Source organism: Podarcis filfolensis (genome assembly GCF_964270895.1).
Source record: "Podarcis filfolensis genome assembly, chromosome: 9".
NCBI classification, from domain to species: domain Eukaryota; kingdom Metazoa; phylum Chordata; class Lepidosauria; order Squamata; family Lacertidae; genus Podarcis; species Podarcis filfolensis.
The window spans coordinates 17092440-17099924 of NC_139610.1; the positions used below are offsets into that span (position 1 = coordinate 17092440).

At 45.3% G+C, this 7485-nt stretch overlaps 1 long non-coding RNA gene across 1 annotated transcript; it reads left to right on the top strand.

The window, feature by feature from the left end:
- The first annotated feature begins 3430 nt into the window (after nt 1-3430).
- On the top strand, nt 3431-6453 carry LOC310770576. Its single transcript, XR_014552288.1, has 3 exons — nt 3431-3506; nt 5278-5659; nt 6377-6453. It is a non-coding gene; the product is annotated as an uncharacterized lncRNA (long non-coding RNA).
- Nucleotides 6454-7485: the final 1032 nt, after the last annotated feature.

The window sequence follows — 7485 nt, forward strand, 5'->3', positions numbered from 1 at the left end:
ATCCAGTTGGGAAACATCGATTCTGCCGCTCAGACTTAGAAGCCTGCAAATTGGCACTTTCCATACCTCTCTGAGAATTAAAATGTCATGTTCACACTGGGCAAGAAAGGAGTCCTCAGGTGCTCATTATAGTACTCAGACTAGAAAGTGCTTCCAAACCCTTTGCTCTCTCTACATGATAAGTTTTTAAAGGTTAATTAACAACAGGAAGTGATAAAAATTTATAAGCTACCACTTATCATTTTTTAATGGCCGCGATTTCCAGCTCCTGATTGTGAGGCGGCCTAGGGTTGTTGTTTTTCAACCCAGCTCCTGGCTGTATACAGCTGAGGAACCCCTTGGACAAAAATACATATTTAATATCCTAGAAGTTCTGCCCCATGCTGACAAGATGGTATTTTTTACTCCGTCTAGCTTCCAACAAGAAGTTAGAAATAAACATTGCTTTGGAATGTAAAGAAGGGACTCATGAATCTTAGTTAAGCTGAGAGTCTGAATTTACTTCACAGCGAAGATGCCCCATTAAGAGTATAAAATTACCTTGCTGGATCAGAATTGTTCTCCATCTAGTACAGCACTCTGTGCTCACAATGGCCAACCAGAGGCCCACAGGAAGTCTGCAAGCAGAAGCTGAGCTCAGCAGCACTCAGCAGCTGGAACTGAGAAGAATACAGGCTCCAGCCATGGAGGGAGCTGGAAACCACAGGAAGAAGAAGAAGAGTTTGGATTTGATATCCCGCTTTAACACTACCCGAAGGAGTCTCAAAGCGGCTAACATTCTCCTTTCCCTTCCTCCCCAACAACAAACACTCTGTGAGGTGAGTGGGGCTGAGAGACTTCAAGAAGTGTGACTGGCCCAAGGTCACCCAGCAGCTGCATGTGGAGGAGCGGAGACGCGAACCCGGTTCCCCAGATTACAAGTCTACTGCTCTTAACCACTACACCACACTGGGGAGACGCTGGGAAGCCCAAGAGGCTCAGTGGTTCAGGCCACAGCGCCACCCGTGTCCCCTAATGGAAGTATATAAGCTTATGCACAGTAAGCAGAAAGTGAATATGGAAAAGCTTTTTCCAATGTTATAATACGCAACCTCGGGGCCATTCAGTGAAGCCGAATGTTGGAAGATTCAGGACAAACTAGTACTTCTTCCACCAAGAAGATTTCGCTTCCTCAAGATGTAGTGATGGCCTGGGTGGCTTTAAAATAGGATTAAACAAACTTGTGAAAGACAAGGCTACCCATAGCACCTAGTCATAATGGCTAGGTTCTACATGAGAACATAGTAGGGATGCGGGTGGTGCTGTGGTCTAAACCACTGAGTCTCTTGGGCTTGCCGATCAGAAGGTCGGCGGTTCAAATCCCTGCGACTGGGTGAGCTCCCGTTGCTCTGTCCCAGCTCCTGCCAATGTAGCAATTCAAAAGCACACCAGTGCAAAAGATAAATAGGTACAGCTGTGGCGGGTAGGTAAACGGCGTTTCCACGCGCCATGGTTTCCGTAACGGGAGGTCTTCTTGCTGGTCCTGCCTTCAGGAGCTTTCTGTATCAGAGCTATGATGACTGGAACAAAATGAGCCAAAGCTGGAGCCCATTCAATGCTTATTCCAAGATCAAAATAAAATGTTTCATAGAAACTTAGCATTTATATTGCTTTCCAGGGAAGCATCTTTCTCTGCAGCGTTTTCTTTATACAATACTCTAGTCTCTTGCAAACAGCAGTTGTTGCCCTCTTTAATATTTGTTTGATGGTTATGATATATATTTTCCACACCGTGGTTGATTTAAACACCACTCTCAGTTCCCTCCCTACTCAGCTTGCTTTGTCTTATTTGAAAGTGGCCAGGCTTCATTAAAATAAAATAAAAAGATTTCAAGGTTGCCAATTTTCAATCTGGTGACCCTCCAGTTTCCTCAAGAGTACTGCAGTTCTTAATAAGGTTGTCAGACCACAACTGTCAGAGGCCAGGATGAGGAGTACTGCACTGATGACAAATGGTGGGAGCCTCCATCTTTCCCTGCTCCTGACCAGAATCCTGAAGCTGCCCAGGAGCAGTGGAGCAGTATAGATTTGGAACAGTGGTTCGAAGAGGGGCATAGTTCTGAAGACAAAAGTTGGGAAGAACTGGAGGGTGAACAGCAAAGTGTAGAACAACAAATGAGAGAGTGCTAACAGACTCTCTCTCTCTCGCTGGAAAGTGTCCAGCCTATCAGTTCAAGGTCACGTAGAGCAAATAAGATGGCTACACAAAAAGGACAGTGGTTGTGAGATCAGGTTGCAAGATGGAAGTGACTAGGGGGGAAGTGGGTGTAATCCTTAACTGGGAACACCTTCATTCATTCACATAGAGGAGGGAGAAAGGTTGTTTTCTGCTGCTCCAGAGAAGCGGACACGGAGCAATGGATCCAAACTACAAGAAAGAAGATTCCACCTAAACATTAGGAAGAACTTCCTGAGAGTAAGAGCTGTTCGACAGTGGAATTTGCTGCCAAGGAGTGTGGTGGAGTCTCCTTCTTTGGAGGTCTTTAAGCAGAGACTTGACAACCATATGTCAGGAGTGCTTTGATGGTGTTTCCTGCTTGGCAGGGGGTTAGACTCGATGGCCCTTGTGGTCTCTTCCAACTCTATGATTCTATGATTCTATGATTCATTCCGAGAATGGATGTATAGTTCTTTTGCTGTGATCATGAAAGACTCTTTAAATGGTAAGGGACTCTTTTCGCTTTGTCCTGCTTATCTATGGCCAAAGGGGGAGAGGAAGCCAAGTCTCCAGAGCCTGACAACAACCTGGAGTACAAACTCTGAAGCCACACAGAAGCAACAAGTGCAGCCACAGTGTGCTCTGGTACCATTTTGGCTCCTCTTGCCCACCTGTCAGGAATGAGCCAGCTCCTAGTGGAACGTTGCAGTCTGCTGCAGAACAGAGAGAGTTAAATCTGAAGCAGGCTGAACAGCAGCCAGGGTGCTGGGATGCTGGATGCAATAATCCTATACACGACTGTGACATGTTTGGGAAAGTCTTGCTCTTAAGTTTCGCTCCTGCACACAATACTGCACAAACAGTACTAAGACACTCCCTCACCACCCCAGAATGTTCAGTCCATATTGAGTTCATGAAACACCGTAACGTACCTGACTTGTTCTTAATGCATAGTTGACCACATCTACGGATGAATGCTATATCAATCACTAGTAAAAGTTTAATTAGGAGGTCTTCATGCCTGTGTAATTCTGTGCACCCTTTCCCAGCCTGTAATCCATTGGTGATTAATGTAATCTTTGCTTTGTACTTGTGTTGACCAATCAGCAATAAGCACATATGTGGCAATGCTGTAATATTCAATAAAAGGGACTCTCCGAGACTTGCTCGAGAGATGCCTCCCAGATGACACTCGCTACCTGTCTGTCGTTATTTCAACCCAACATCTGGTGACCCCGACGTGCCAGATCCCTCACGCAGCCAAACCCCTGTACTTCACTCGACTGGAAAAGTCTCAGCGCGCTACTTCGTGAGTATGGGGGGGGGGAATTGACTAAATTCCAAAAAGAGCATGCCAAGGAGCTACTCTATCTCGTTAGACAGCGGGTGGCGGGTGTTCATATTTCTTTAAAAGAAATTGAACAATTGTTATGTGAGATTGCTTGCCAGTGCCCTTCTTATCCAGAGGCTGGTTCTTTGGAAGTAGAAACTTGGCAAAAGATCGGAAAAACTCTTTTCGCAGAACCGAGGGCTCCGATTCATTGTCTGCTTACTTGGCAGAAGTGTGCAGACGCCGTCGCTAGATTAGGACCTCAGGCATCTCCGACGGCACCTGCTCTTTTGTCAGTTGCAGACAATCCCCCACCTTACCCCAAGATTTTACCTCCATTGCAACCTTGCCAGCCCCTCCCTACGCCTCAGCCCACATCCACCCCCCCATCCCTCCTTCGCCTGCCCCAGCCCCTGCGTGCTCTTCTACAGGAGCTGTGCGCGCCGCGCTTTCTTTAGCTAGGCAGAAAGGGCTCCTGTCCTTAGAGGAAGAGTCTGAATGGGCTGGGGAAATGCCATCTGCTTTCCCTATCTCCTATACCAACCCAGGAACTGCTCAACAACAGGTGTTGTACGAGGCACTTCCTTATTCTGTCATGAGGGAACTAAGGAGAGCCATTGCTGATTCTGGTTTAAAATCCTCCTATGTGATAGGGATGCTGGAGGGGATAGCAAGCGGTTACACAATGCTACCCCAAGATTGGAAAGATTTGATGCGCATGCTTTTATCTCCAGCGCAATATGTAGTTTTTGAAAGTGAATTTAAGCATAATGCAGCAGCTCTGGCTGATCCGCAGCATACAGCCAATCAACTCTTTGGTGCTGGTCCGTATGATAATATACCAGCCCAGGCGACACTAACACCTTTGCATTTCAGTCGCACCGCGACCTGTGTGCAACGCGCCTTTCGGAAAGTCCCTGTCTCAGGGCAACCACTGAGCTCCTTTGTTAATATTAAGCAACAACATTCGGAACCCTACCATCAATTTATAGATAGGTTGAAAGAATCAGTCACTAGGCAGGTTGATAACACTACAGCCCAAAATGAATTGATGAAAAAATTGGCTTTTGAAAATGCAAACACCGACTGCAAAAAGGCATTGCAGTCAGTTATACATCGCCCTAAATATGACCTTGCTGATTCAAACTTGTGCAGAAATTGGAAGCCAGAGTCATGCGATGTCCTTGCTTGCCGGTGCCATCCAAGCTGGCAATAAACCAACAGGCAATTGCTTCAACTGCAAGCGCCCAGGTCATTTTGCTAAAGGCTATCATTGGCCAAATCAGTGCCGGAGTTCGGGAAACTCCATGGTGGCCCCACTCTCGGGCCAGGACAAATAGAGAGGAAAACAGAAATAGAGAGCCCTTTGCTGTCAGTTTCTGCTATTGAAAATTTTCCTAAGGAAACACCTTCTGATTTCACCATTGATTTAATTAATCAGGAAACCAAAGACGCTGTTTTACCTGGTGAAATCGTGCTCATGCCCACCCAATTGGCAGGCCCACTACCTCCTAAGGTCGCAGGCTTGATTTTACCCAAATTCTCTGCAGCCAAAGAAGGAATCATGGTTATTCCGGGAGTCCTAGATCCTGCCTATGTGGGCACAATCATGGTTCAACTTTGGAGCCATCTGCCCATGCAGTTAAAAAAGGGTGAGTCTTGGGCACATTTGGTAGTGCTCCCTTCTCATCCTACTGCTTCTATTATGGATAGTAATTTGCACCAGCAATTTGCACCCCTCTCTCCACAGCTATTAGCTGTAATCCAGAGGATCGGTGAACAGAAACTTCTTCGTAAGTATAAAATCAATGGCAAAGTTCTGGAAGGCTTGATTGACACAGGCGCAGACATTTCTGTCATATCTAGTACTTGCTGGGACCCCACGTGGCCCCTTGAGTCTGCCTCTGCAGTTTGGGGTGTGGGTGGACCTCAAACCTCTTCTAAAAGCGTACAGTGGCTGCCTGTTTCTCTGCCTGATAGCTCTGAAACAATTGCATATATCCAGCCCTGTGTGCTGAAAATCCACCTCAATTTGTGGGGCAGAGACCTGCTGCAACAACTACAAGCTACCATTCAATTTAATGAGTAAGCTTGCACTTCCCCTTACCTGGAAATCTGCTACCCCTGTATGGGTAGAACAATGGCCCATAACGGGGGAAAAGCTACTTGCTCTAAAACAATTGGTTAACGAACAATTAGTGGCAGATCATATTGAGCCCTCTGTTAGCCCCTATAATACTCCCATCTTCGTCATAAAAAAGAAAAGTGGAAAATGGAGATTTCTCCAAGATTTAAGGAAAATTAATGAAATCCTTGAACCCATGGGGCCCTTGCAGTGTGGTCTGCCTAATCCAAATGTAATCCCCCATTCCTACCAATTGGCTATCATAGATTTGCAAGATTGCTTCTTTTCCATTCCTTTACAAGAAAAGGATCGCAAATTCTTTGCCTTTACTGTTCCTGTGTTAAATAACAGCCAGCCCACAGAACGGTATCAGTGGAAAGTTTTACCGCAGGGAATGTTGAATTCCCCCACCATGTGCCAACATTATGTGAATCAAGCCCTCCAGCCTTTCCGTCTTCAGTGGCCAAATAAAATCACTCACCTCAAGCTGAACAGTTTAGAAAGGAACAGCAGCTGGAAGCAAGCCCTGATAATTTGCTTCTGTTTGATTTGTTGACCCCATACGTGGCCTCTTTTAATATCACTTGCGCCCGTATGGTCAATTGCACAAAGCCCAACTGTGTGACAATGGGCAAGGATAATTTTAACTGCTCTGATTATGTAAATATTTCCTATGTATATAAATATACAGAGCTGCCTGAAGGCTGGTTCTGGTCGTGTCCAGGCTACACATTCAATTATATTCCAGCAAATATTAGCCATGGCACACCTTGCTGTTTAAGCCGTTTGTCTATCATATTACCCAAAAAGCATCATTTATCTCACTCTCGATATCGACGTTCTGTGGAATTGACTAATGATTGTGATGATTCTGTTTCTCTCCCTAGCAGATCTGAATATATTTCTCTAGCTGTCTCTCTTTTAGGAGTCCCTGGATTGGCTGCACGGAATAGCAGGAATATTAACTCTTTAGCTTGCTCCGCAGCAAAAGCCTTGAATTCTACTTCACAAGCTCTTCACCTTTTGAGTAAAGAACAGAGTGAATTGCGTCACGGACTCTTACAGAATCGCACTGCAATAGATTATTTGCTAATGCTTCATCATTATGGTTGTGAACAAATGGATGGCATGTGCTGTTTTAATATTACGGACAATTCCAAAGCTATTCAAGCACAAATTTCTCATTTGCAAAATCTCACACATCACATCAAACAGGACGTTGGACTTTCTGGCCTCTGGGATTCGTTTACCCAGTGGCTCACCGGCTGGTTACCAAATATGAATTGGCTTCGCAATCTTTTTCAATATGCTATTATCATAATATGTATATTAATTTTGCTATGTTGTTTCATCCAGTGCATCCCTGGTCTCATACGCCTTTGGTTTCAGTGTTTTTCTCCTCCTCAGCCACCCAATAAAATTATTGCTGCCTACTTTACGAAATGGCAGCACCAACAGTAAACATTAGGGGAGATGTGGGCAGAATTATCTTGGGCATGCGCTGGCAAACCACGTATCCCGAGGTATTTTTTGTCCCATTCACCCTGAACTCACATAACAACATCGGTGGGCGGAATTATTTTGGGCATGCGCTGGCAAACCACGTATCCCGAAGTACTTTTGTCCCACTCACCATTAAATAAATAAAGAAAGGGGGAGATGCTGGGATGCTGGATGCAATAATCCTATACACGACTGTGACATGTTTGGGAAAGTCTTGCTCTTAAGTTTCGCTCCTGCACACAATACTGCACAAACAGTACTAAGACACTCCCTCACCACCCCAGAATGTTCAGTCCATATTGAGTTCATGAAACACCGTAACGTACCTGA